Genomic DNA, 27,685 nt, shown 5'->3' with positions numbered 1-27,685 from the left:
CAGAACATGCAGTCAACATTTCTGAAGTCTTATCTCGTCTCCTTTAATTTCCTGCCTCAAAAAACCCCCAAAACAAACCACTGCTGAAGTTTGGATATACAATAAAATATTTGTTCTGAGACTGCAATATCAATAGTTAAAATTAGGAAAATGAAAGATTTGCTTGGCAAGTTTCAGCAATCTCTTGAGCTTCACCATCTCTGGGTCACAATTTTAGTACTGCTAAGCCTGCAATACTATGCACATTTGCTTGAAAATAACTTTCATTGAATTTGGTAGCAATTACTTGCATAGTTCTGTGTGTATATGTATGTGTGCATTCACATTCACACAGAGAGACATATGTACACACAGAATTGCTGGTGAATTTATGAATTGCAAAAATTAGTGAAACTAAATAAAAGAGTCCTTTTCTCAAGGCTTATGAATCATACTGCATTCCATTTATTTAACTATTTACAAAATGGCCCAATAAATTTTGAACTCAACTGAATGCAGCCATTATGGCTGGCAGAATAAATTTATTCAAAATAATAAATAATCTCTCTGCAGGTGTTACTGCTATTATTATTATTATTATTTGTTAAGTGCTGTAAAATGATCAGCTTTATTTTACGGATTTTTTAAAAAATATGGGGAGGGGGAGACAACAGAGAATCCATGCCAGTATATCAAATATATATGCATATCATGTCACCAGTCTTTGCATTAAACTGCTGTAGTAGTGAGGGGACATGACTATGAGAGATTGTGTCACAATATAAACTACTAATATTCATCAACCAAACACCTCTTCTCTTTATTACCCCAATTAGACAAAATTCCTCAGACCTCAGGTTATTTTTAAAGGGGCCCTCAATATTTTCTGTAAACCTACTGCTATTGTCCCCTTGTGTGTGGATACTTGTGCAGTTTTTTGCTACATGATGATCCACACAGAGAATTACAGAGCAATCCTAACAACAGAAAGCTAGGGTAAATTACACTGGCACAAGTTACCCCTATTCCAAACTCAGTTCTGTAGGAATGTGGAGGAATTTGCCTTACGCTGCCCTTCTTGCTGTCTGAATTCCACTGGGTTTCTAGGTAACATGACGAAAGGGATTAAGAATAGTAAGTGGTCTCTTCTTGCCCCCATCCTGCCACTTCCACAACCCTGGGATGCTTCATTTGGGGGACTTAAAAAAGGTAAAGGGGTAAAGTGACCCCTGACCATTAGGTCCAGTTGTGACCGACTCTGGGGTTGCGGCGCTCATCTCGCTTTATTGGCCGAGGGAGCCGGCATACAGCTTCCGGGTCATGTGGCCAGCATGACTAAGCTGCTTCTGGTGAACCAGAGCAGCGCACAGAAATGCCGTTTACCTTCCCGCCGGAGTGGTACCTATTTATCTACTTGCACTTTGACGTGCTTTCAAACTGCTAGGTTGGCAGGAGCAGGGACCGAGGAACGGGAGCTCACCCCGTCGCGGGGATTCGAACCGCCAACCTTCTGATAGGCAAGTCCTAGGCTCCATTGTTTAACCCACAGCGCCACCCACGTTCCACAACCCTGGGACGCTTCTTTTGGGGGACTTACAGAGGTGCAAATTATACTGGCTTAAAATATGGTGAGGGACTTATGCCACCATATTTTCGGCTGAGTTGGGGTGAGGAGAATATGCTTGCAAAGGCCCAGCTGGGCTGGGAAATCCTCAAATCCACTGATTCCAAGCTCCCTCATCCCAGCTGTTAGTGTATTGGATGATGGTAACAACATAGTTGAGTACTTTATAAAACGGCAGCTCCAACCTCATGAAGTAAATGCTTTCCTTGCATATGCAGATCCCCTTAGGCATGGATGGAGAACCTCAGGTCTGGGACCTCTAACTGGCCCTTGGGCCACACCTTCTCTCCTCAGGCCACACCCATTGATGGCCCTGCTTTGCACCCCGAATAGTTTTGGCCTGACTGGAATGTGTCCTTGATCATGCCTCTTGCTGGTCTGGGTGGAAGACAGAAGAGTACATGTAGAAACTAGCATGCTGTACAAAGGTAACATGAACATTTTTCCTCTGCCCACTTTTGCCTCTGAAACCTGCCCACCACTGGTATGTGGACCTCAGAAGATTGTCCAGAAGGGAATGGAGCCCTCAAGCTTTCCAGACACTTCAGCTGATCTACAAATTATAGCTGATTTGGGAGCACTGGACTACAAAAATGCTTTGGGTACTGCTGCGACTGTAGTCCATAAAAATGTCAACACCACTAAATCCATCACTCTTTTCTGCTGTAGGTGATGTTTAAAAAGCCAACAGTTGATTGAACTCCTGTAGTTAGTGCTGGAATCATACTCCACCCCATTAACCAAAGCAGCAAACTGAAATGCAATTACTGGAAAGACAGTGTTTGTACTGCACACCAGAATGCTTTGTGCCACAGTGAGGAAAGGCACAAATAGTGATTAGTGACCTAATGCATGTAAAATGAATTGGTGATCTTTCTCCAGTTAAAGTTAATATGGGTACTTTAGCCTCTTAGAGGCGCAAAGTCCTATAAAACAGTAAATTATAAATGAAAGGAGATTTATTGAGAGCAGCTGGAACACAGACAAAGACCATGTTGTGGCCCGTCTTGGATTTTCAATGCCAAGTTTTCTAACTCATTATTTAAAGCTCTGCTGGCAATTAGAATATTCTTCTCCGCTATTCTAGCATTAAATAACACTGACTACAATGGGAATTTAAGCACTCCAGGAGGTGCACTTGACCAGCTCTTAGACCTCTGTGTTCCCAATGAGGTTGCATACGGATGGCTATAAATATCTGCAACTAAGGTTAGCAAGAGACTGCTTACTGTGTGTTAAATGCAAATTGCAGTTGATAACCTTCCCTGCTAAGGCAGGTGAGAATCTTGTGATCCAAGCTAGGCTAGTTGTCCTTGGGCTTGGCTATTTCTTGTCAATATGAGCTGGAAAAGAAAAGGCATCCATAATTTTACCGTTCATTTTCATATCTGTACACAAGTTGCTATGCAAGTTGCTTGTGCCTTCACTAGAATGCCACACTAACTGTTAGATATTATAAAGTATATGTACTGATCTCTTCTACTGCACACTCCATACACCTTATTCTTCAGTGTCTTCCTTCTACCCTCTTCCTATACTCCACTATTTATCTGTTTCTTTCCTTCTAATTTGTCTTGGAATTTCTCGACTCTAAAGATACTCCACATGTGCTTTGAAGTTATCCCATTATACCAAACTGTTCACACAGAGTATCCCATTTGGATGGGGTAATGTTGTAGGGATAAATGCTATAGCTTTCTAGCAAAGGTATAGTTTATATTAGAGAAATTCTATGACCAATATTGATGGAGAAATAATTATCACAAAGGCACTTTTAAAATCAGGTTTCGAGTAAGTATATACCTTCACTGGAGAAATAAGTTATTTATAGATGAGTTGGGGGGGGGAATAATAAGCAAATACTTCAGTCTACAACTCTGGTGTACAGGATATTATAAACAACTTCCTAAGACAGTGGATCAAAGCCTACGCAATCTTTTTTTAAAAAAATCAAAAACTAATAAGCTTGCTGGAGAATAACCCTATTCCTTTATGCTCTTATATATGCATGTGTTCTATTGATTTTAGCAAGACAGGCACGCATAATTGTCTTCAAGATTCTTAGGTTTTTTTCTGGATGAAGGGCATGTTTTTTTCACAATCTCCAAAGAATCTCCAGAATTCTACTAACAAGAGACACCAGATCAATAAGCTACTTGCACAATAGGTTGAGCTTGTCCTTTTGTTTTTCAAACCAGACTTTTGGAGCTTTGGAAAATGAATCTATAAGCTGCAGGTTTACTGGCTTAAACAGATGCCATAGAATATCTGTGAATATTATATAAAAAAACCTCACATATGCTCAAGCTTTAATTAACTATTTGTTTTGAAACAGCTCTTTATAGTTCAGATGGCACGCTACATGATTTGCAAAAGGTTATTGATAAAACAGTACTTCTGCACTCCCTGACTTGCAAGAAGTGGCCATAGTATGATGAATGCTTCCGAGATAAGGCCTTCATTTTTAAAAGGTATGCTTCAGGCTCATTGAAATTACTGGAGCTGAGTCAAAGCTTCTTGAAATGCCCTTTTTCTAATTCCACCATTTTCACTGTGCAATGATGCTAAGTTTGGGGCATTGTGGAAAAGAAAAAACATAGTGACCATTTTGCCAATACCAAAGATGTAAAGGTGAGGGTGGAGAGATGGGGGGGAGCTGCTGAGCAGACAAATTCAATGAAGGAGCCCACCACAATTTGTCCACCCACGAACATGAAGGATACTATGTTCAAAAGCCCATTTGTGCACAAGCTATAGCAAAAACTGTACTATGGAATGCTGTTGGATTGCATTCAAAGGGCATTACAGCGGTAAAGCTCAGGTTACATACGCTTCAGGTTACATACGCTTCAGGTTACAGACTCCACTAACCCAGAAATATGACCTCAGGTTAAGAATTTTGCTTCAGGATAAGAACAGAAATCGTGCAGCGGCTGTGCAGTGGCAGCAGAAGGCCCCATTAGCTAAAGTGGTGCTTCAGGTTAAGAATAGACCTCTAGAACGAATTAAGTTCTTAACCCGAGGTACCACTGTAGTTCAACCAAATCCACTTACTGCCAACCAGTGCTGTTCAATAGTGTACTAACAGAGAAAACCCAGTTAGGGTGGTCCAGTTGGTATAACACTTGAATATCTGGCAAATATGGAAGACTTACTAGGCAGGGGCAGAGGCTGTGCAAGGCCATGTGACCCCCTCCCCAAAGCCCTTGAAGTGCCTGCTTAAAGTGGGCTTTGGGAAGGAAGCATGAAAAAGTCCTAGAGTCCTCTGACCTCCTTCCAAAAGACCTTTAAGTGCTTGGCTGGCTTTGAGAAGGAGGACTCTAGGACCCTGTCAGGGCCCTCACACCTTCTCAAAGCCGAGCAAGTGCTTACTGGGCTTTGAGAAGGTGCCTTCTTTGGCTGCAACCACACCGCTCACACTGCCCTAAATCTGCCTCTGCACTAGGAAGTACTAAAAGAGGAAGGGCAAATGAGTCGTGCTTCCTGTTGACATGCAACCTACAAACACGGATTTAAAATGTGTTAATTTCCAAGGTGCCAAAGGGTAATAAGAAGAAAGAGCCATCAAGAATTCAAAAAGTTCACAAAGCCATGAAAGTTACAAAATTAGAAGAAGTGTTCCATTATCCAAAAAAGCACATTTGTTTCAACACCAGGAATCACCCTCGTTACTAATAAAGCACTTGTCTCATAAGGTGTTTCATTCATGATCTCAGTAGCTACCATCTTATCTCTGTTCCTAACCTACAGGTTTAAAGGAGGGGATGATTGCTTGATGTTCAAAGAGTAATGAAACAGAAAAGAAAGGTTGGGAGGGAAACGTGATTCACTATATTCTCTGCCACCCATAGGCAAAAGAGATGAAAGGTTTCTCAGTGGTGGGTTTTAAGCTTGCATGAGAAGAATTTACAAAGCCCAAGAAGCACCCACTTCACAATGATTCCTTACACACTTTATCTGGGAATAACCCATAAATGGCTGTATACAAGTCACCATGTTGCAGCATGGAGGACTCCTGTTACTGCTCTAGTTAAGCAGTCCTTTTCATCGTACTCCATTCCATTCCCCTTTCCACCTGGTATTTTGCTTCCCCCAAAGTCTCTCCATCTCCACCACCACGGCCATGACTGATCACTGCAAGCTTTTGCCAAAATCGCAGAAGGAAAATCTTTTTATTTGCATAAATTGCTGATTAGCATCTTTTGATCTCCAGTAAAAAAATTTAAAAAGGAGACCGGCAAAGGGAAATATCGCCAGGTTTCCTTTCAATCTTCAGAGTCGGCCTCAACATTTCATAACAGAAAACCCTATGTGGATATATATTTTTTTCTCAAGTAGCAATGAATCTCTGCATGTCCCTTCTTAGTTTCTCTTTCAGACCAAGAAAAGTTATTGGGAAAGGAGAGCAGGCAAGGAGACACTTAGACATGCTGTTAAACATCTTCAGGATTTTAATGAATTTAATAAGCTCCCAAGGTGCTTCTTACAAAAAGCAGCAAAAGCCTCAGAAAATGTTAAAGTAATGTTGTTTTCTCTAGCGATGAAGAATAATCTAGGTAACTTGCAAAATACATCGTCAATATTACTAACACCGAAATTCGCAGGAGGCAACAATTATTCACTTTGATGCTTTGAAATAGCTCCTTATGCAACTGTGCAACACACTTTTGCCTGCACTTTTTTTTGGGGGGGGGTATTTAAGTCAAACACTATGTGAATTATAATTTGCTACATACATGCTTCTCTATGCTGCAAAGTTTAATCAGTGCAAAGGATGATTTGCAGGTGCTTAACTCAATTCCGCCACCTAATCAAAGGTAACGAGTCAGCAATGTGACATGGTTCCAAAAAAAGAGTAAATAAACTGTTTAGGTTGCATTCACTTAATCATCCCCTGCAAGATGTAATAGGAAGCAATTAGACTACTCAACAATGGTGTTCTACTCAAAAAAGTGTATCAGGTTTTGATCAGCATTTTCAGATGTTGGCCAACATGGGTGGTTGATTTCAGCACAAAGCAATAGTGGTATCCTTGGAACTTTCCTGGTAGAAAGAGATAGCAATTATAGAGACTTTGGGTGGAATTCAATGTTGCGTTCATGTAATTGTTGCATCAATGCAAACATTTCTGATTGCCAGATGGAACAATATTCCCCTGCACACTTTTTGAGGGGTTCTCCTAATCCCCCAGAGCCGATTTGGTGGGGGTTGCAGGGGCAGGAGGGAGGAGGGAGGAGGAAAGAGGAAAGCCCTAGCCCTGTTGCATTAGCGGTAGCAGGTAGCAGGGCTTTTTGTACTAGCTCTGGCTAACACAACTAGTTGAATACAATCTATTTGCTGTTAATTAAATTTTAACATTAAATTCCTACAACTGGGTCAATATTAGTATATAGAGTGGTATGGGGAACTTTTTCTGTTGAGAGTCAAACTTTTGCCCAGCTCTGGATTCAACAAGTTTCTCCCCCAATCCTCCATAGATGAGCACCAGGGAAATGATGGTTCTCCAGATGCTGTTAGACTCCAGTTCCCAGCATCCACAGCCAGCATGGCCAATGATCAGGGATGATGGGTGTAGTCCAGCAACATCTGACAGACTATGGGTTTCTCATCACTGATCCAGATGAATACTCCACTACAATGGTAACACTCCAGAATAATATACAGGCACCAAGAACATACACAACAGCAATGACTGGATGCTTCCACCATTAAGTGAACAAATTCCCTGCACAGTGAAAAGGGTTCAAGCAGGTTGGACTAAATGGCCCTTGGGAGTGCCTGCCAACTCTACAATTCCATGGTTCTGTACACACAGGGTGACTATTATAAACCATGAAATAAGTCTAGATAGAAGGGATCCATGCTAGAGAGACAAATCCCTTGTTCAGAAAAGGGTGTCAGTTTGATCCGTGTTAAAACATCATTCTAGTTCTTATGAATCTTGCCAAGCTTGCAATATATGCTACTGAAATCCACTGGGTTTTTTTAGAACGTGGATATGAATAACTTCAAGTGCAGGCTATCATTTCCTGCTTCCAGTTCTCCACATTTCAAGCTGACAAGGGCAAAGAAATATGCTCACTGTTGAGACTGAAAGGCAATAGCAATGACCAGTGTTTCTTGCAGACGTTTCTACCACAGGGACCATCTAGAGCAGGCACCCCCAAACTTGGCCCTCCAAATGTTTTGGGACTACAATTCCAATCATCCCTGTTGGCTAGGGATGATGGGAGTTGTAGTCCCAAAACATCTGGAGGGCCGAGTTTGGGGGTGCCTGACCTAGAGAGCCTCACCTGCTGGCTGTAACAAACAGGCAGTCTTAGACACGAGAAGGTTCTTTCTGGGTTTGTTATAGTTAACGGTACCTTAAGTCTGAGTGTACAGAATTCTCCTATCTCAGGCCACCATCCAGTTCTGTGCAATTTTTTTTTGTAAATTGGCTGGGTAACTTCCTGGATCATTGCAGAACACAACAGAAAAACAATCCCTTTATTTTGTATTGTGAGGTAGGAAGAAAATGTGAACAAATACAAAGAAAATGAAGCTTAAGAAAATAACTTACTAGCGAAAGGGTAGTTACCACACGAGCCCTTCATCATTAACATCACAGAACATTTGTGTTTATATGGAGTTAGTCTTGTGTGAGAAAATAATGCCATGGTGGTGAGAATCAGAAGAAAACATTGACAGTAATAAAATGAAATTTCAAGAAAGAGGCACTAAATCACAAGACAACATGTTGACAGTACTTATGCTAATTTTTGAAGTTTCATCCCTGTCTGCCTCAGCCTTGACACCTCATGCAAAAGAATCTCAAAGCACTGAGGAGTGAAAGTATATTATTGCAGACAAATATGTGAAGCAGAGAAAATACATATTGGCTCATGACAAATCTTGTCCATTGAAGTTGAGGGAAATAGTCCATATTAATTTTAACGCATAGCTCTAATGTGTTAAATGTGATCCCTTGGTCATTGTGTTTTGGGGTTCCAAAGGACTACCTCTTTATTGTCCATTGTTGATTCATTTTATGAACCGCCTTTCAAAATGGACACAAACCTTGGGTCAGCCAGACGTTGTTGAACTCCAACTCCAACCCATCCCAGTCATCATGGCCAATGGACGGGGTGATGGGAGTTGTAGTACAAGAAGGTTTGGAGGGTCAGAAGAATATATAGGCACCAAGAACATACCCGATTGCAATGGCGGAATGCTTCCATTAAGTGAACAAAATTCCCTGCCCAGTGAGAAAGGTTTCAGTCTAGGTTTCTTCCTGTATAAGTTCTGGACTCTCTGAGCATTCAAACTTTGCGATCATCCACACTATCTGAGCCTCACTTGTGCTCAGTACAACAGAATGGATAACCAGAGTGTAGCATCTTCCACTAGCACCAGCAAGTGCTAGCTAATGGAGAAATGAGAAGCCTCTGCAGGTGTTAAAGTAAGCCTGGGAGGAGAAGGACATAAGCAGGGGTGAACACACTGGTTCTGCCCCCTCTCTGTCACTGTTTCTGTTGTCTTGTGTTGTCTTAGGAGATGATTGCCTGTATCAGTGACGGCTCCCCGCGTGTTTTATAACCCCAGTTATACAGGGTTCTAAAATGCAGGGGATACCAACAGCTACAAAATGCTCCCCAGCACAGAATATCACCTCCCAGAAATTGAAAAGCAACAGAAACTGAATCCACCCGCAATAGTTTACTTTTATACTTGAAGAGGACTTAGTAAAACTGATTTATAGACCTGTGTCCGAGGAGCAAATGTGGCTTGTCCTTGTTCTACAGTCCTCTTACATTTCTCCTTCCCTTCACATATTTTTTATCAGAGTTCCTCAGAAGAATTGACTCAAAACATCTGAACTTCTACTTTCCTTATTATTCAAACAAGGAGGAGGAGGAAGCGGATTCAGAGGCAATTCAGCCAAATGTACACACATAAATTCTCTCTTTTTTATTGATATTTTATTGAATTTTTTTTCAATTATAAAGCAATAAAGTGATACCCCCCAAAAAGAGAGAAAAGGGAAAAAAGGCACAAAACTGTAAAGGGAGAAAAAGAAGGGAGTATATATATATATATATATATATATATATATATATATATATATATATAATCTCCTAACCCATTCCTTTATAAATATATTCTCAATCAATATTTAATTGATTGAGTAGGAGGTTTAATAAAGAAGGAAGACACAATGTGAATAACACAAAGATTATTATTATTTTTAAAAATGCAGCATTATTTGACGTAACATTTCAAAATGCCCTGATACTCAGTTACTCCTCTTTTGGTATCAGTGGCAAGGTATGTTAACTACCGTTACTCTCCATCCGTGCCTCTCCTAATGAGGCCAGAGAAATGCAATTAACTGCTGTTTCTCAAAGTGCTGGCACAAGGAGAAATAAGATGTGAAAGGAGGAGAAACTCTTATTTTTATTTATTTATTTTTTTTAAAAAAAACAATCCACATACACTAGAGAGAATATGTCTATTCAATGGACAAAGTAATTATTGTGCTGTTTATGAAATTTTCACTTAGCCAAGCCAAGCTTCCCGGGGCTAAAGGTTCAGTTCTTCCCTGCTAGGTCCAATCTTCACAGCAACAACTGTGAGATGAAGATGCCCAGATGCCCTCTAAGCAGAAACACCTTAGGGAGCACTTGCGGCTATTGCCTTATATAACGAAATGCCTGTAGTGTCAAAGGCAATCTTCCTCAATGAAGTTAGAGTGGCCGTTTCTATACTAACTGCTTTTTAAAAATATGTAACCACCACATTTGTCCCTCTGCCTTCGCTCTATTCAGGTTACACAAGGAGCGGATTCTACCTAGCAATCACTGTATCTGCAGCTCCTTCCCAAAAGTTCAGCTGTGGGTCGCTAGCTAATAGGTTATCATTCTTTTCTATTTCACTCTGCAGTTCACGCCAGGAACAGGGAACAAAGTCACGTGTTTCCTTCTAGTAATCTTTGATGGATTAGTGATATTGATTAGCAGGCTTTGGACGGTGATGTGAATTTGCCACTTAATCTCAAAGGCATGTTTGCCCATTTAAGGCAGAATCAAGTGTCAGGATGACAGGCATGAGGCCAAAGGCCAGAAACATCCCCTTCAGTTATGGGCTGCACTTGTTAACAAAGGAAGCACATCATAAAGCCACAAAGTATGTTGTAAGTTGTAGCTGGTTCAAAGGGGAGGATTTCATTTCCTATTTTGTCTACTGAACATTTCTGTCCCTTAACCTAACCATATTTTGTTATGGACAGTCCAGTGAAAAGCTAGATTAGGTAGCAATTTGTGTAGCGCATGCTAATGAGAGCAACCTGTACTACACCAATAACATTTCTAATTTTGGGAGAATCAGATGCAATCAGTTTGACAACAGGACAGCAATTGTTCTTGAATTCCAAGATGGAATGGATGTGCCCATACTCAGAAAACAAGTAGTAAACAACTGTAATTACAAAAGAGTATAGTGGACTATTGGGGGGGGGGGATTCTAGAATGTTTCATATTGATCATGTGAATCAATTAGCGCCAAGGTCATTTTGGGAATGAATCACTTTCTGGTTTCTTTGCAGTATTTTAAGGAAGATCAAGGTTATTTTCAAAGGGTCTAGCTCTGGCAACTTTTTATAGCAATGGACAATGAAACTATCTTCAACTAACTCTTCACATCAGTCCAATCATTTCCTCTTGAACGACAGGACCTCCCTACCCTGGCCCAAATCCATTGCCCTGTATTCTCCCCAAATCCACTCCAGAGATTTGGGGAAACTCATAGAATGGATTCATGGGAAGGGATGAGTGTTCTGTTGTACAAGCTGAAATCCTGATGAGAAGTTCATGTAGCTCTGCTTTGGAGACAACCCAATTTATTCACTTCCTTTTACCATTTATTAACTGATATTGTTGGACAAAGAGTTCCCCTGACCGTTGGGCCAGGCTGTCTAAGGCAGATGAGAGTTGGGAGCCTGACCACAGGTTCCCCATCCCTATCCTAAAAATTAACTGCTATGCCAGAGAAGACTGCAGAGGAAATGGCCTCAGAGAGTGCCACAGATAAAGGATTTGAATGCAATTGCTCTCCCTCTCAGTCTGTATCTCCCTCCTTCTCTTAGATCTTTACTGCTGTCAACTTGGCAGCTCCAACCTCCAAATTCCAATCTCACCTCTGTTCCCTCTGTTGCTGCTGTTCATCTGCCTGATGCACCCATTTATTCACAGAACATTTCTACTAAACTGCTCCTTCACTCAGGGGTTGACACTTCCTCATCAACCCTGATGAGCTACTTGTGTGTTTTGGCAGTGGTGTGGCTTCAGTGCAACGTGGAGGATAGGTTCTGTTTCTATGAAGCTGGGCATTCGTTGAGTTTGAACCTGTCCAGTGCACTGCCTACTTGGGATGCCTTGTCTTTTCCTATGTATATTACAAAATGACACAGTGAGAAGAATTCAATGTCTCTTGGAGGCGACTGTAGGTAACAGAAAAGGAGTGAATGACTTGACTGCAGAGAACAGTAGCATATAACGGCAGGGGCTAGGCTCTGGCCTATACATTAGAATCATAGAATTGTAAAGTTGGAAGGGACTCTGAGGGTCAGCTAGGCCAACCCCCTTGCAATGCAGGAATCTCAACTAAAACATCCATAACAGATGGCTGTCCAAGGAAGGACTCTTCTTCACATGATGCAACGCAAAACATGCCTCCAGATGACGTGAGCCCAAATTATGGCCTGGCCACAACACACTAACTTTCAAATGGTGGAGGGGCAGAGTGAGCACCTCAGCAAGACTTCATGCAACTGGGTGTTTGCATGAAGCTCATGCGTTATTGTTATTTTTACATGATCCATGTGGCATTGGGGTAGGGTGCTGCCACTCCTCCACTACATAAAGATCAGCAATTGTACCAGTAGCACATGGAGCAGGGACAAGTTCCTCTGGTAACTACTTAAAAGCCAGAGCTTCTGCTTTCCAAGAACTGGATCCAAATGTAGCCCAAATTATTTGCTCTGATTCACAGTGTTATCTTTGAGGCTGGACTAAGCTATGTGTAATCTGTGTGTGTGTGTGTGTGTGTGTGCGCGCGCGCGCGTGCACACACACACACACGTGTGGGGGGAGAGAGAGAGAGAGGGAGGGAGAAGTAATCATGTGAAGTTGCATTCTTATCTCTAAAATGGGCACATCCTCTTCCCCCCCAACCCCCAAATATTTTTATACACCTTGTTCCTTGTTCATATAATGCACATCTGTGTGGCCTGACCTGTATGTTGAGGATTGACTCACTTTATGAAGATATTTTCTCTGTATGCAGGTTATTTCCTTACTGATTTTGAGACAGTTGTAGTTTGGGTTGGGTTGATCTGTGGGCACTTCATATAATAGAGATATGTTACTACTAGGTGGCTGGGGACTTGCAAGCACATTAAAAAAATGTTTCCTATGGGTTCTGAGTCCTGACCCACCAAGCACCATCTCCTGCTCTTCCTGGGGAAATGACTTGGCAGGATGTGTGGGGTCACATTTAAACAGAAATCATTTCTATATAGGTCTTAGATGTCCCTCATAAAATGTTTAACACAAACACACCCCACTTACAGTGCAATCCTATACATGTCTTATTCAGAAACAAACCCCAAATGGGACTTCTAGGTATGTGTAGTGCTGCAGCCTTACAAAACCACAATTCCTTTGATTGAAGGTGCCCTGACTTCCCATAGCATGCTATAAGATCACAAAGGAAGAATCAGGATATGCCTTTAGTAATCTAATTTGGGCTGCTTTGGGCCTCAGATCTGAGGCTTACTCACAAGGAAGAATTAGACTACAGTGGGTCTCAGATCTGAGGCGTATGTACAAAGGATTGGTCCTTCTGTGGCACGATGGGCTTCCTAGGATTTGCAGTTTTTTAGTTAAGCAGTAAGCTTAGATCCAGGAAAGCTGTCAAAGAGCAAGTATTCTCCAAGGTCAAAGAACAAGGCCAATAACTGCCCACCTCCCTTACAGCAGGCCAGCAGAGAAAGATTATTATAACAAATACAGATACTATTGGGGAATATAAAGCCCAAGTATAAATGCCAGCCCCTGTGCACAGCCCTCACACATATTGCTCACATTAGTACGGGAAGACCAATTCACGCTGACAACTTGTCTGAGCTGGGATGCAAGGCTCCTGCCACCTTCCTGCCACCAGAACCCAGCGGAATAAAATAATCAGCAAGGCTTGGTGGCTTACGGAGATGTTTTGAAAAGGCGAATAAAAGTGATGTGCTTGAAACTCTCAGAAATGGAGCTGCTGTCAGCAGGGATTAAATTGTATACCAACAGCAAAGGCATTTATGCACTGCTACTTAAAGTGTAACAAATGGCTGCAAACCTGATAGTTTCAGGGAGCTTTAATCGGAATGAATGAAGCTTTTAGCCTACCTCTGACTAAAATTCATTTTGCAAATCAAGAAGAGTTTCCTACCCAGTTGTGTGTAAACAAGAGGCCAGAAGCCATACCTTTCATAAATACCTACAGTCACACATCATGCCTCCACACACACACCCCACCAACTCCCTCAGCAGCACACCTTTCCGCATTCATTCCTTTCCGAATCCCCAGCACTGACTGTGAGATAAATTAATAAGGTTTGTATATAGCTGTCAACCTCCAGGAAATTGTTTTTGAACTAGTTTCCATTCCTTTACTCCTTCAGTTCCTCTTCTTATAAGAATGCAAACCCACACGAGGAGCAAAGATGACATTAAAACTGCAGGGTTTCTGGGTTTTTTTGAGGAACAAATAAACCATCATAATTTCAACCCCACCAGATTAAACGTAACCAGCATGTTTTCAATATGCATGAAAGAACAAGGCCAAGTGGGCTGCAGCTGTCACGCTGACCCCCAGTTCTGCAAGCATATGCTAAACTAGAAAGAAAAGTTGAGGTCTCTATTTAAAAAGCGGGGGAGCAGGGTAATGCATGCTTTCCATCCAGTACCATGTAGGCTGCAAGCAAGTGCAAGAGCTCCTGGGGGGTCAAACCCTTTTGTCTCCCCTAAATTTTGGGGATGGGGATCTAGCACCTCAACGTCCCAAAAGCATGGAGGCAAAGTGTGGAGCTGACCACGGTGTGATTCCAGTGGACAGCTCCTTCTCCTCCTCTTCCTGCCACAGAGGGGAAGAAGGATTGAAGGAGCCTGCCGCCATTGAAGCTGCACAGCTGCCACATTCAGCTCTGTCTCCAGCTCCTCCTAATGTCCTGACATCACACACACAATGTTGTCCCCCCATCCCACCCTCACAAGCTGGCACCTCCGGCTGCAATGCTTTTTCAGCCAGCTATGTGGATTCACATGGATAAGTGCCCTGAAAAGTGCAATTTCCACGTGGCTTTCAGAGACTAGGGTGGAATCTACACACATATTAAAAAAACACTGTGAAAATGTTTTTTCTAAAAAAAAAGACGTTTTGAAAAATACATTGAATTTTGCATAGCTCACTGTCCCCATCTGGTGCTGCATTTGTATATTGCACTTTGTGACACATTTAGAACGTTTTATTTGCAGCTGTGTAGCTGAGTCCTAGGTTCACTGGGAACCTTTGAAGCTTATCAAAGATTCTTCAATGAGTATAAGGAGAATAGCTACAGAAATAAACTGGTCCACTCTTACTAATCTTCCCCTGCAATTGAAAGTTGCAAGAGAGTACTGAGTGTGTTCTAATCTGCAGTGCCCTCTCTATTTATGTAGTGCCATAGTGAGGCTAGGGTGATCAAAGATGTGTGGCAGCCTGCTTTCAGTGGCATTTGCTCTTTCCAGTTACTGTAATGAACTAGACTTTGAGTATCCTACATAAGAAGAAAGGAAGAGTGGATTGGATGGGCAAGGAACAAGCAGGAACAGCTCTGCTGCCTTGTCTGCTAGTGTCCAAATTTAAAGAAATAGTGCAAGTCTCCAAGGCTGCAATTTAAGAATGCATTAAATCAGCCACGTGGGGAAAAGAAACACACTTGAGGGCATGGTCAATTATTACACAGCCATGCACACCTTACAGGACTCTCCTGCCCCCCTACCACATAAGAATGCACTTGGAGAAACTGTTTTCTTGGCTTTCGTGACAAAGTATTTCCCCACATGGAAAACACCTGTAGGCTGAAGGCTAAACTAGTAGCTTTCGACTAATATGTAAAACATTCCACACTGATGGGGGCAGTATTTCAAACCAGTTGGGTTGTTGACTCATAATCTGAACGGGGCCTTCCAGACTTTCTGTTAAAACAGGAAGCCAGGCTGCTGGCAGCATCCCCTTGCCCACTCCCTCTTTCACCTGCTGTGCAACAGACTTTTGGACTTGCTCTTGACAGGGGGATGAAGAAATGACGAGAGTGTGAAGGGAAATGGCACAACAGCTGCCTCGTTTTCTGCTTTAGATGGAAATGAAATGGGTTGTGAGGTAGCAACCCTATAAACAAGTAATTCCCCCAATGCATTATGAGGTTGTACAGGCCCATGTCAAAATCAGTCCACATGAATTGGTTCTAAGGAGTGCTAACTGAATTCAACAGAGCTCCTGCAAAATAAGTCATGGCAAGGCTGCAGCTGTAGCACAGTTTAATTTCTTCACTGTAAATTTATTCCCACATTACTCTCCAGGCATTTCATGGAGAGAATTAAAAGCACACTTCTTACAAATAGGTCTTTGTAAACTGACTTTACGGTCATGTAATCTAATATTTATAAAAGCACTGTTAAACGCCAGCAATCCAACATGCTCTTGATCTGATGGAAACACACACTGTGCCTGCACAGTATTATAGCTCTCTCTAGATCCCCGTCAGAATTTTGTACTCCATTGTGATTTCAAGAACATGAGAAAATAGGGGAAACAGAAGGACCGATAAAGATAGTAAAGTATACAATGTAAAAGAAAGGGATTTTAACAATTATAACCATCTGAAGATTGCAATGCAAAGTCCATTAGTATGAATGGTATAAAAATTCCATAACAATGCCTTTCTCTGTCTATATAACGTAAAAAAGAAAATGAAAATGGGGGCTCACAGTCAATAGGAGACAATGAATTTAGGAAATACCAATGGTAGAGTTTTGAAAAACAAAAGCTTACTCCATTTCTTCTCTAGGTCTTGTTTAAAATAACGTTCTGAACAATTTAGCTATAGAGGGAAAATGTAATCTTTGTTCGGAAGAAATTCTACTGATGAAATACTTTACTTAGAACAAGGTTAAAAGAAAGTTAAAGTCATTTTTAAAAGAAGGAAGTTACTGCCATCTTGTGGAATGTGGCATATTCTACCAAGTGCTTGAGGAACAAATGATTTTTGAAAAATCTACAAGTACCCCCCCTGCACAAAGAAATACAGACATTTTCCCTCTCTCTCACACACACACACAGCCATGTGCACACAAACTGCTAACGTGTTAATTGTGATTCTGAGTGTTGGTGAAAACCAAACACAAATTCATCTCCTTTGGGGACAGAATTGGCACATTCACAGTTTCAGATCAAAGAAGCAATTCAGTGAAGCATGTTGTAAACTCATACAGGGAAATCCAGTTGGGAAAGGTGGAACGTCACAGTGCCATCTAGAATCACAGTGTTATATTGCATATACAACGCATATCAAGCAAAAGTGAGCAATAAATAGTTGTGATAAATGAAAAATTTGGAGTATGGAAATGGCTAGGCTTCTAGGCATTTTGGCTTGGCATCTTCCTAGTGAGCAGGCAGATTCATAACACTTTCTTTTCTCATGTTCTCATAGGGTTCAAAGCCAACTTGAAGAGTCTGGCAATTACAATGACACACACAACCTTCCACAGCACAAGTTGGGCAGGAAAAAAAAAGCCATAGCTAAGAAGCTTTAGGTTAGCCGGTTTGAGGAGTTAGAATGGCCAGAATGGACAGACCTGCTAGGCAATATAAAAATGCCAAGCCCTAAAGCCATTGGGGGCCCTGAAAATCCTCTAACTGCAATTTGTTCCTCCTTTCACCTGTTCTTTCTGGGAATCTGATCCCTTTGCCGTTTCTTGAGGGGTGACAGAGAATAGGTCAGGTCTACCAGAGGAGTTACTCCTCTTTTATGTAACCTGTTTTATATTATTGGACAGCAGAGACTCTTTTAGGGTGCTACATTAATTCTTTAAATATACTATATTTAGATCTAGATGCTGTGCTTTTTTTCTAGGGGTACTGTCATTTTCCTACTCATATTGAAATACTGCCCCTTGATGAGGCCAAACTTAGATTCACAAAATGTTTAGAGGTATGCGTACCCCTGCGTACCCCAGAAAAAAGCACTGTCTAGATGTATATTCTGACTCACTGGTGTGGTTTTTGCAAAGTGGCCTGCTTTGATCTTGTAGTTCAGCAAACTAGTTAAACTGAAATGTTTGGACTGAAAGCATTTTATGCCTCTCACAGGCTTCAACTTAACTTACGCACAAGTATGGTAAGAATCTCAACCTTAGAGTAGACTCAAATGTGTGTGCATAATCTCATGTCGTACAGTTTACTCAGATGATAGTCCAAATGGAGAGCTTATGTCTGGGGGGGGGGGGAATTATAAGTAAAGGACGTCAGCAATATTATATGTAAAGGAAGTTGGCAAAACGTGCCATACGATGGCAAGTTTTTTTATTAGGACACACTTTCAATACAATGATCTTCCACGTAAGATGATACAACATGAGAAGACATTGCCACATGACCCCCTGGTCATTTGATACAGCTGAGTTTCCTACAAATAATGGGACTAATAATTATCTACCTCACAGTGGGAACACAATGGGTGATCTCCAAAGGAGCATGAGAAGGAGGACTTCCCTGTCCTGCTGCCTCACTGCTGCTTTCTGTACTGCCCAAAAGGTCAGCCTTAAGGTCCAGAATGATGCAAGATGAGCTACGCGGGGCTGCCACAAAAAGCAGAAAATCAGCAACCAGTTTCCCCCACCCACTGCAGCCTCGCCACATCCCATTGTACAGCATTCAAGGGGACTACTGACCCTCAAGAGGAGCTTTTTGGGAAATGCAATGAAAAGGAGGGAATGAGAAAGAGTCATTGCACCAACATCCTTATCTTGATACAACCAATAAAGCACATCCCAAAACTACTGTCACTGGGCCCCAAGCATTGCACATACACATTTTCATACCAAATCATTTATATCATCATAAAAGCTATCAACAGCTTATATTTAAAGCAGATGGCTTCCTCCAAAGAATCTTGGGAACTGTAGATTTCTAAAGGGTCTGGGAGTTGTAGCACTGTGGGAGGTGAACTACAGTTCCCAGTTTTCTTTGGGGGAAGTCATGTGCTTTAAATGTGCCTTGGTTACTTGAATGTGACATATACTTCCTACCAATAGCAGTTTGCCTCCAACCCGGATACCTGGGCTTGCATCAGCCAGACTCTTGCTAGTCTACTCCTTTCTTCAGAGATCCCAATCACAACTGACACTTTGGGAAATCACAGGCATTGGCTCTCTATAGACCTCTTACATGGAAAATTGTTTGTCCTGCTGATGTCTTATTTCCTCATAAAGTGAACCCATTTTGGGAAACAGGAGGTGATATATCAAAAGAGTAAGCCAAGAGGACACCGTTTATTTCCATAAGAGTTACACCTGATCAACAATACTTGGGCATTACTCTGTGCTGCAGCGGGTGGTTGTACATGCCTTCAGTTCTCCTGTGAGCTGTACTCTTTCTGTTAACCCTCAAAGTGAAGATATACGAGTTAGCCTCTTTTTAAAAAGGTATCTTCAAACAAATCAGCTTATCCTTTTGGAGTGTATTTGACCATGTATTTGGTGTATTGCAACATGTGGTCTTGAAAAGGGCCAGATCCAAAACCTGGGCCCCAGGACAAGATTCCTACAGTTGATCTACACCAGTAAGGAGGCCTATATAGGATGTAACATACTACTTGCTTTCCCCAAAAATCCTTAATCACTTCTCATCCAGATTTCCTGTGCATGACATAAATTAAGAATTGGGTTGGGCCAGCAGCTTGGCTTCGCGGACCACCTTAAAGCTAGACATGGTCCTGAACAGCCACGTCACCTTGACAGGTACTACCACAATCCTACAGGAAGATGAAGTTACACAGGAAGATGAAGGGAATGTTGCAGAATTGAGGAGACTCCAATTTTCTAGCTGAGCAGTACTGAATCGTTGGTATCTTCACGATTCTTCTGTATATGAAACAGAGATGGCTAACATTTCTGTCAGAGGTATTAACTGGCTGACACCATAAAAAATTCCAGTAGTAGATAGGTAGCCGTGTTGGTCTGCCATAGTCAAAATAAAAAAATTCCTTCCAATAGCACCTTAAAGACCAACTAAGTTAGTTCTTGGTATGAGCTTTCGTGTGCATGCACACTTCTTCAGATACACTTATCTGAAGAAGTGTGCATGCACACGAAAGCTCATACCAAGAACTAACTTAGTTGGTCTTTAAGGTGCTATTGGAAGGAATTTTTTTATTTTGACCATAAAAAATGAAAAACTAGACTAAAATAAAACAGTTTCAATCTAGAGAAGCAAGACTGATCTGCACATGCAGTGGGGCTCCTGTTTATGTCTCTCGAATTGCAGCCGTCTGCATCACTCTGTAGGCTGCTTGGTCACTCTCCCCTGCCTCTAGTTGTGATAGGAGGACAGGGATCCATTATACCGATGGAGTGGGGAGAGGAAACAAACCCCTCTGTGTTCAGGTAGATGAGTTCCTTTATCAGGATCACTGAAGTTAAAGATTTTGAGGGCCACTTTATACATGCACACATTCCTCCTCCATCCCATCAGTCCCAGTCACTACAATTCCCATCATCCCTAGCTAACAGGACCAGTGGTCAAGGATGATGGGAATTGTAGTCCCAAACATCTGGAGGGCTGGAGTTTGCCCATGCCTGGCATAGACAATGGTCAACACAGATATATTATCCTGCAACAATATCTGGAGGACGCTGGGTAGGAAAACACCAGCCATGTTCAATCCTACACCTATAATCCTGTCGTACACAGAAACAATCTACACGGATATCACTGTGCTCTAGTGGTTTCCACTTTGGAACTGCCGTAACGAGCGAGGCACCCCTACATGTGTGTTCCACTTGTGCTCCTTCGGTGACTTAACTTCCTCTAGATTGCAGTAGCAGAGATCATGGTGGGGCTCAACCATTCATCTGACCTCCATTCAGCTGACTTGCTGCAGCATACCAGGATGGGGAGAGAGGTGCAGGCATGCTCTCATCCCACACTCCTGTGCTGCACCAACCTCATTCCTCTACCTCTCTGTCCTTGTATGCAGTGGCAACTAAATTAGGGAGAGCTCAGGTGAGCAGTGCAGCCCTACCACGCCATCCCCTACTTCTAAATGTAGACAAGTCATAGTACAGAAGAACCTCTTTAGAATAAGGAATAAGGAATTTGCCCCAGTGCTAATGAGCACGGCTTGTCGTAGTCCTGTGTGGTCAGTGGAGGGAGAAGCCAGCCAAGCAGCCAAGTCTCAGGGTGGGTACTTGCCTAGCAGCAGAGTCCATATACAAGTTCCAGTCCAATCCTAAGGTCAGGAGTATCTCAGTTCATGTAGTCAGACTATCCGGGGGTCAAGAAAGCCAAGGGTCCAAGGTCACAAGAAGTAAGAAGCAGAAAGATCTGCTCAGGAATGAAGAATATTGTTTTCAGCAACTGACTGAGGCTGGAAACCCTGCGTAAGAAAGCTGGAGCCAGCTGGTTCTCATCAAGAGCAAGAAGGCTGATCACTCCACCTTCTGCTCCTTCAGGCTGCTGCTCAGCAGGTGAAGCCAACTCCTGGCCCACCGTCTGATATTAGGATCAGTAACAGTTTGACATCAGAAATGGTCTTACCATGCCTGGTCCGCCCCACAAAAAAAATGTGGTTCTTGATTATCTAATTTCTTGTTTCTTCCCTAATCCCATCTCATCTTTCTCTAGAGGATAAGAAAACTCCAGTATCATTCATAATTTAGCAGTGTCTGCTCGATTTTCCCCACTAATAAATCTCAGACCTTTATTACACATCTCAGGCTTATGGCATTTATTTTGTGGAAAATAAAGTTGCAGTAGACCGCCCTTTATAAATATTTTAGGATTGTTTATGGATGATGCTTCTGGAATACACTGCATGCAGCATCTATTTTCCTTTACCTCAAATTTTAAAGCAATGCCAATTTACTGGCATCTATTTTTTAAATGCAAGTTTGACAGTGATGTTATCAATTTCAAGCTGTATAGTCGCATGCCTGAGAGATGTGGTGCAACAAGTAGTTCTAAAATACTATGCTACATTTTGTACGAAGGTTTTCTTCCTTGCTCTCTCTCACCACATAAATACACATTGGGTGGAATTCAACATGGTACTAAGTGAGGTGTGCATGCACGGAACAAGGGCCACTCACACAATGGAATTACATCCCCTCCTGCTGCTGTACACCCCCTAAGCCTGTATGGAGTTCTCCCAACCCTCTGGGGCAGGTTTATGGGATGCAGGGTATGGGAGGAGAAGGGAATTCCCATTGTGCAAGTGGACCTCTTGCCATGCATGCAACAACTTAGTTAAATACTGTCAGGTGCCAGAATCCAAAGCATACTGAAGGTGGTTATGAGAGCCCTATACAGCTTACAGAGCACTAATAGCTATAGAAAGCAGACACAGTTTATGTAGGCGTAACATATGGTAGCTTAAAATACTCCTATTCCAAACGAATTTCACTTACACCACCCTTTTCGCTGGCTGAGCAGGTTGCCTCATCATATAACTGAGCATGATGGTGTTTGGAATAGATACAAGTCTCTTCTTGTCCTGTCACGCACTTGTCACACCCCAGAACCCCCCGTTTTGGGGTCGTACAAATGTATAAGTTAGGCCAGTTGAGTCCCTGCTGAGCCAGGGTGACATGTCAATACAGCCCAAGAGGAATCGCCAAATCCAAACTCATCTTGGGATTTCATTGTCCTGTTTTCAGAGGAGGAGATCATCCTGGAAGTGGAGGTTGTTTCTGTCGCAATCTTTTTAACCATACAGGGAGGAGCACAGTTCTTTCCATTGCTCTGCCCACATGGAAGGTTGCCCACAAGGCTCTCAGACTAAATAAGATTCCCCGCCCCTGTGTTAAAAATGAAGAAAGTGGAAAGAGCACCACCACGGTAAGTCCTTGTCTCCCACTTCAGAACCAGCCTGGATGTTGAATTATGGCCTCTGAAACTGGGCAGTGGCATGACATTGGACACCCCAAATTCATCCGTCATGGATGGGGTGACAAATTATAGGCAGATGTTATGCCTCAGGTGTATCACTATAACTGATTACATGTCTCTCCTTGAGATTTCTCCTCAAGGCCAAAGTCTCTCTTTGCTTCTAGTATCTTTGACGTGTGTTATACTCAGATGGGGACATATTACTACCACTAATTAAAATGATGATGATGATACACTGTAAATACGCAGCGAAGGTGAAAGAGACTGAGCACAAGAAGAAGACGCAATATGAAAATACAATGATGGAAACTGCAACGCAGTTGCTACCTTTCAGAAAGATGATACATTTGAGCTGAATAATTGTTCAGAATTGCCTAGTAGGTACTTTGTCAGAGTACCCCCCCAGGCAGGCAACAGTTCAATCTGCCAGTAACACAACTCCAAGCTGAGCAGGAAGATAACTAGACAGATGCCTTACAGGCAGGTCATCAAACAAGGGGATGCGTTCCAGACCAGATACCTGTTCAAGTCTGCCCAGAAAGGAAGGTATAATCCTTTTGTATATCCCCTCTCAGACAGTCAGCTTACACAGCAGGTCAGCATGTAGATATGCCTGGCAGGCAAAGAATTATGCAAGGCAGCCTATCCCTTGCTCCAAAAAAAGTTATCAAGACAAGTCGAGAACTTCATTTAAATGGCTTCTCAGGAAAGGTATTTCCTGCACAAAATCATACGAGCTCCTTCAGTTTAGTTGCTGAATGTGTTAAAGGCACCTTTCCAGAATGAAACTACACATTTCCTTTGCCAAAAATAAAACTTTACTTTTATAAGATCCTTGGGGAGTTTTTGAAAATCAGAGGAGTAAAATAACTTTATAAGAACTCTTGGCAGATTGTGGCAAATAATAAGAAATTGTCGGCATTATCAGGATCATGGTGCAAGCTCTTGGGGCTGGGCTATACCACTTATCCAATATCTGAATGCACTCCCATATATTAAAGCAATTCCAACACCAGAAAAGTGTTCTGTTCCATCGTTCCCCCTTGGCATGCTAGTTTTCTATGTGCCAGGAAAGTTTATATGAAGGAGCACTGGCCACAGATTTGCTCTTCAGGTTTCCTAGATTAAAGGTCATTGGCTATATATGCATTCAAAAATTAAGCAAGGGTAGAGAAAATAGGTTAAAATGCAGAACTGTAGTTATAAATAAGAATGCACAGATTTCCACTATTGTGTTATAACTCTGTGGGTTCACAGTTTCAGGTTTTGCTCTGCTCACTTTTCAGATGGACTTGCAAAATTCAGAGGGTGAGATTTTATTAACCCTTATTAGCTATAACTAGATTTAGTGCCAAAGATTAATACTGTTGAATACGGAATAATGCTGAATATTGAATGTTGTTACGATAGAGAGTTGGGAAGGTTGATTTTTTTTAAAAAAAATGAGGTCTTTACAATGCCTTTTTATGGAATAAGCTGTGTTGTAGGAACACTTCTATATAAGGCACATTAATTCACCTATGGTTATATGTAGGTATGCACAGTAAAAGTAACCAGCATGTGCCAATAGGCCCCTGGGTCATTCTGTTTTTATGAGTGAGCATGTCATTTTTACTCAGGCCACTCATTTCAAGTTTTCCTCATTGTTTTTAAACAAGCCTCCCAAGATGCTCATTAATCAAATGTAATCAGATAGCCCCCAGCATACCAGTACATTGTCTTCCAATATTATGAAATGAACAGGGCATCTTACTTTGGTCATGTTCCATTTCAACACATGTCAGCCAACGTATTGAAGTGTATCTCCTTTTTAAAACAAAAACAGCTGGTGTGAAGCAGGAACAGGGAAATGTTTTCAATCGAGAGCTGCTTTCCTCCTGGGCAATCTTCCAGTGGTGGTTGAAAGTTAAAAGGTAAAGAGTGTGTGCAGCCAAAGGCAAAAGCAGTCACAGCAGCAGATGTCACGTTTACATTTGTGTGGTCACTCTCACATCTACCCAGGCAAGTAGTTCAAGGACACATGCCAGCCAGGCAAAGTGCTCAAGGAGAGAGCAGAGCAGAGCTGGAGAGAGGTACAGCCTGGGAAAGGGGGTGTGGCCTAGGAAAGGGGCAGGGCCTGGAAGACCCAACAGTTACCAGCTAAGTTACAGAGGTAGGTCATGGGAATCAGGAGCTGAGACCCTCCAAGTGCCCCTATTTTCCAGGAACAATCCCAAATTTACAGAAGCCATCCTGGTTTCTGATTTGATCCTGGAATGCCCTGCTTTTCCTTAGGACATCCCTATTTTCATTGGAGAAATGTTGGAAGGTATGGAGTTACAAGACCCCTGAGCCAAGGAGATAAGTAGCTATGCAACCTTTAGAAGACATGTGCTGGGATAGGGAAGCTTCTTAATCTTTAATGATTTCTTATGTTTTTATATGTGTTAGAAGCCACCCAGAGTGGCTGCGGTAACCCAGTCAGATGGGAGGGGTATAAATATTATTATTAGTATGATGATGATGATGAGGGAATAAAAAAGGTAAAGGTACCCCTGCCCGTACGGGCCAGTCTTGCCAGACTCTAGGGTTGTGTGCCCATCTCACTTAAGAGGCCGGGAGCCAGCGCTGTCCGCAGACACTTCTGGGTCACGTGGCCAGCGTGACGAAGCTGCTCTGGCGAGCCGGCACCAGCGCAGCACACGGAAACACTGTTTACCTTCCCGCTATAAAGCGGTACCTATTTATCTACTTGCACTTAAGGGTGCTTTCGAACTGCTAGGTGGGCAGGAGCTGGGACTGAACAACGGGAGCTCACCCCGCCGCGGGGATTCCAACCGCCGACCATGAGATCGGCAAGTCCTAGGCACTGAGGTTTTACCCACAGTGCCACCCGCGTCCCTGTTTCATCGGAGAAATGTTGGAGGATATGAGAGGCTTCATTGGAAAGGTATGATGGACTTGAAATGTTAAACCAGGCATGTCCGATTACTCATCATAATTTCAATTTGCACATTTGATAATATTGCCTTACAACAACAGTATGTTGTATTCTCACAATTAAAAAAGGCAGGCTTCCTTTTTTATGTGTGCTGCATATGTAGCCACTTCAATGGGTTTAAGAGATAGCAAGAATGGCTGGCTGGAATAACTGCTTTCACAGTCTCCCTGTATCTGGCGTGAATAGGATAGCTACGTAGCGTAATGGAGTGATAAATGGTGAGCTCCTGACTTCGCTCTAATTACAGGGGTTGAAAATTCGGCATGTCTTTACAAGACTTCAAGGGAGTTCCTCCCTGGGCTGATTTCAATCCAGCGTAGCGAAGACCTAATTCGGTGAAAAGCTCAATTAGAACGAAGGCTCAGGGTCACAGTTCCAGTCATTTAGCTAGATTAAAAGCCTGTTTCAGTGTAAGGCAAAAGCAGAACAAGGTAGAATACCCAAAAGAGATCAGCCCTTTTGAGTACCTCTGCAGAGGCCACTCAAGGAAGCAGTGGGGAGAGGAAGGGAGCAGTGCAGACTGCCCTGGGCACAAGCGTAAGAGAAGTATGCTCGTAATTATACACCGGATTACATTTCTTTCATGCTTTATTGGCTTCCTTTGCATTCACACAGTGTCGCTTCAAGTACATGAAAAGGAGCACTGAAAATGTGCATCCATAAAAGCTCTTGCTACACTCCAGTTTTCTGGAAGGGGGCAGTTTAATACATCAAAAGCATGAAGATCTTCCTTTTATAGTACCCGAAAGTGCAAAACTGGCAAGAGGAACCAATATTCTTAAGGTATTCACAACCACAGCCACCACTTCTGCTTGGCCTTTTGTAGTTTCTGAGTGTCCAGTAAGTAACAGGCAGTAAAAATAAGTTGCCTCATTTCTAGAATTTATATACAGTATTTCAAATTCGCCGTACAGTATTTGAAGCAGTAACTAATCCATTAAAATTCAAAGGTCATTGCTAGAGCACAACCATTCATAAATTGTAAAAGTTACACATCAAATCATAGAATTGTAGAGTTAGAAGGGATCCCAAAGGCCATCTAGTCCAGCCCCCTGCAATTCAGGAATCTCAAAAAGCATCCTTGTCAGATGGCCACCCAACCTCTGCTTAAAACCTCCTAGGAAGGAGAATCGGCCACCTTCCAAGGGAGTCTGTTCCACTGCTTGACAACTCTTGCCATCAAAAAATTCTTCCTGATGTTTAGTCAGAATCTCCTTTCTTGTAACTTGAATCACGTGTAGATAAACCCGTGTGCCTGGGAAATTATCTGTGAGTTAGCACCAGGCATTTGAAGGCCATTTAAAGCACCCTCCCCACCCCCAAAATCCTAGGAACTGTTTCTCTGTGGACTTGGCTATACAGCTGCAAATAAAATGTTTTAAGTTGTAAAGTGCAATATATAAATGTGACACTAGACGGTGATGGTGAGCTATGGCAAATTCAATATATTTTTCAAAACTTTTTTTAAAAAGCATTTCCACAGCATTTTTTTATATGTGTGTAGCTTCCACCTGTGAGTGGTAAAGTACAGATCCTGCAGTTCTTGAGGGGACAGAGTGATATGTTGTAAATGTGCTTTTAGCGTATGCAGACTTAGATGATCCCAAAGTGTTGATGTTGTGAAATAAATGTATAAGGTGCAGGCTCCAGACTCACTATTTCAGCACTCAGGTGCAGTTGAATGAAGGCATAAAATGAAATTATTAGTTTTACATGTTATTTCTTTTGTTCCAGTCATTAACTCTGTGTGGTTCACAAACTGTGGCTTGAGGAAGCTTCCTTTGAAATCTTAGGGTTTTCTGGGTCCATAGTATACGTCAAAACTGGGGAATCCATCACTTGCTTTCTGTTGCTGGATGCTAACTTCC

General features: G+C 42.2%; 1 long non-coding RNA gene across 1 annotated transcript in view; it reads right to left on the bottom strand.

Annotated features, from left to right (window-relative positions):
• Positions 1-27,685, bottom strand: part of LOC310703353 — a 103,073-nt gene that overhangs the window by 57,722 nt on the left and 17,666 nt on the right. The window lies entirely within an intron of this gene.

The sequence above is a fragment of the Podarcis liolepis genome, assembly GCF_965112155.1.
Source record: "Podarcis liolepis genome assembly, chromosome: 1".
Classification (NCBI taxonomy): domain Eukaryota; kingdom Metazoa; phylum Chordata; class Lepidosauria; order Squamata; family Lacertidae; genus Podarcis; species Podarcis liolepis.
Note: the sequence above shows the minus strand (reverse complement) of the source record. Positions and strands in the feature narration are given on the sequence as shown.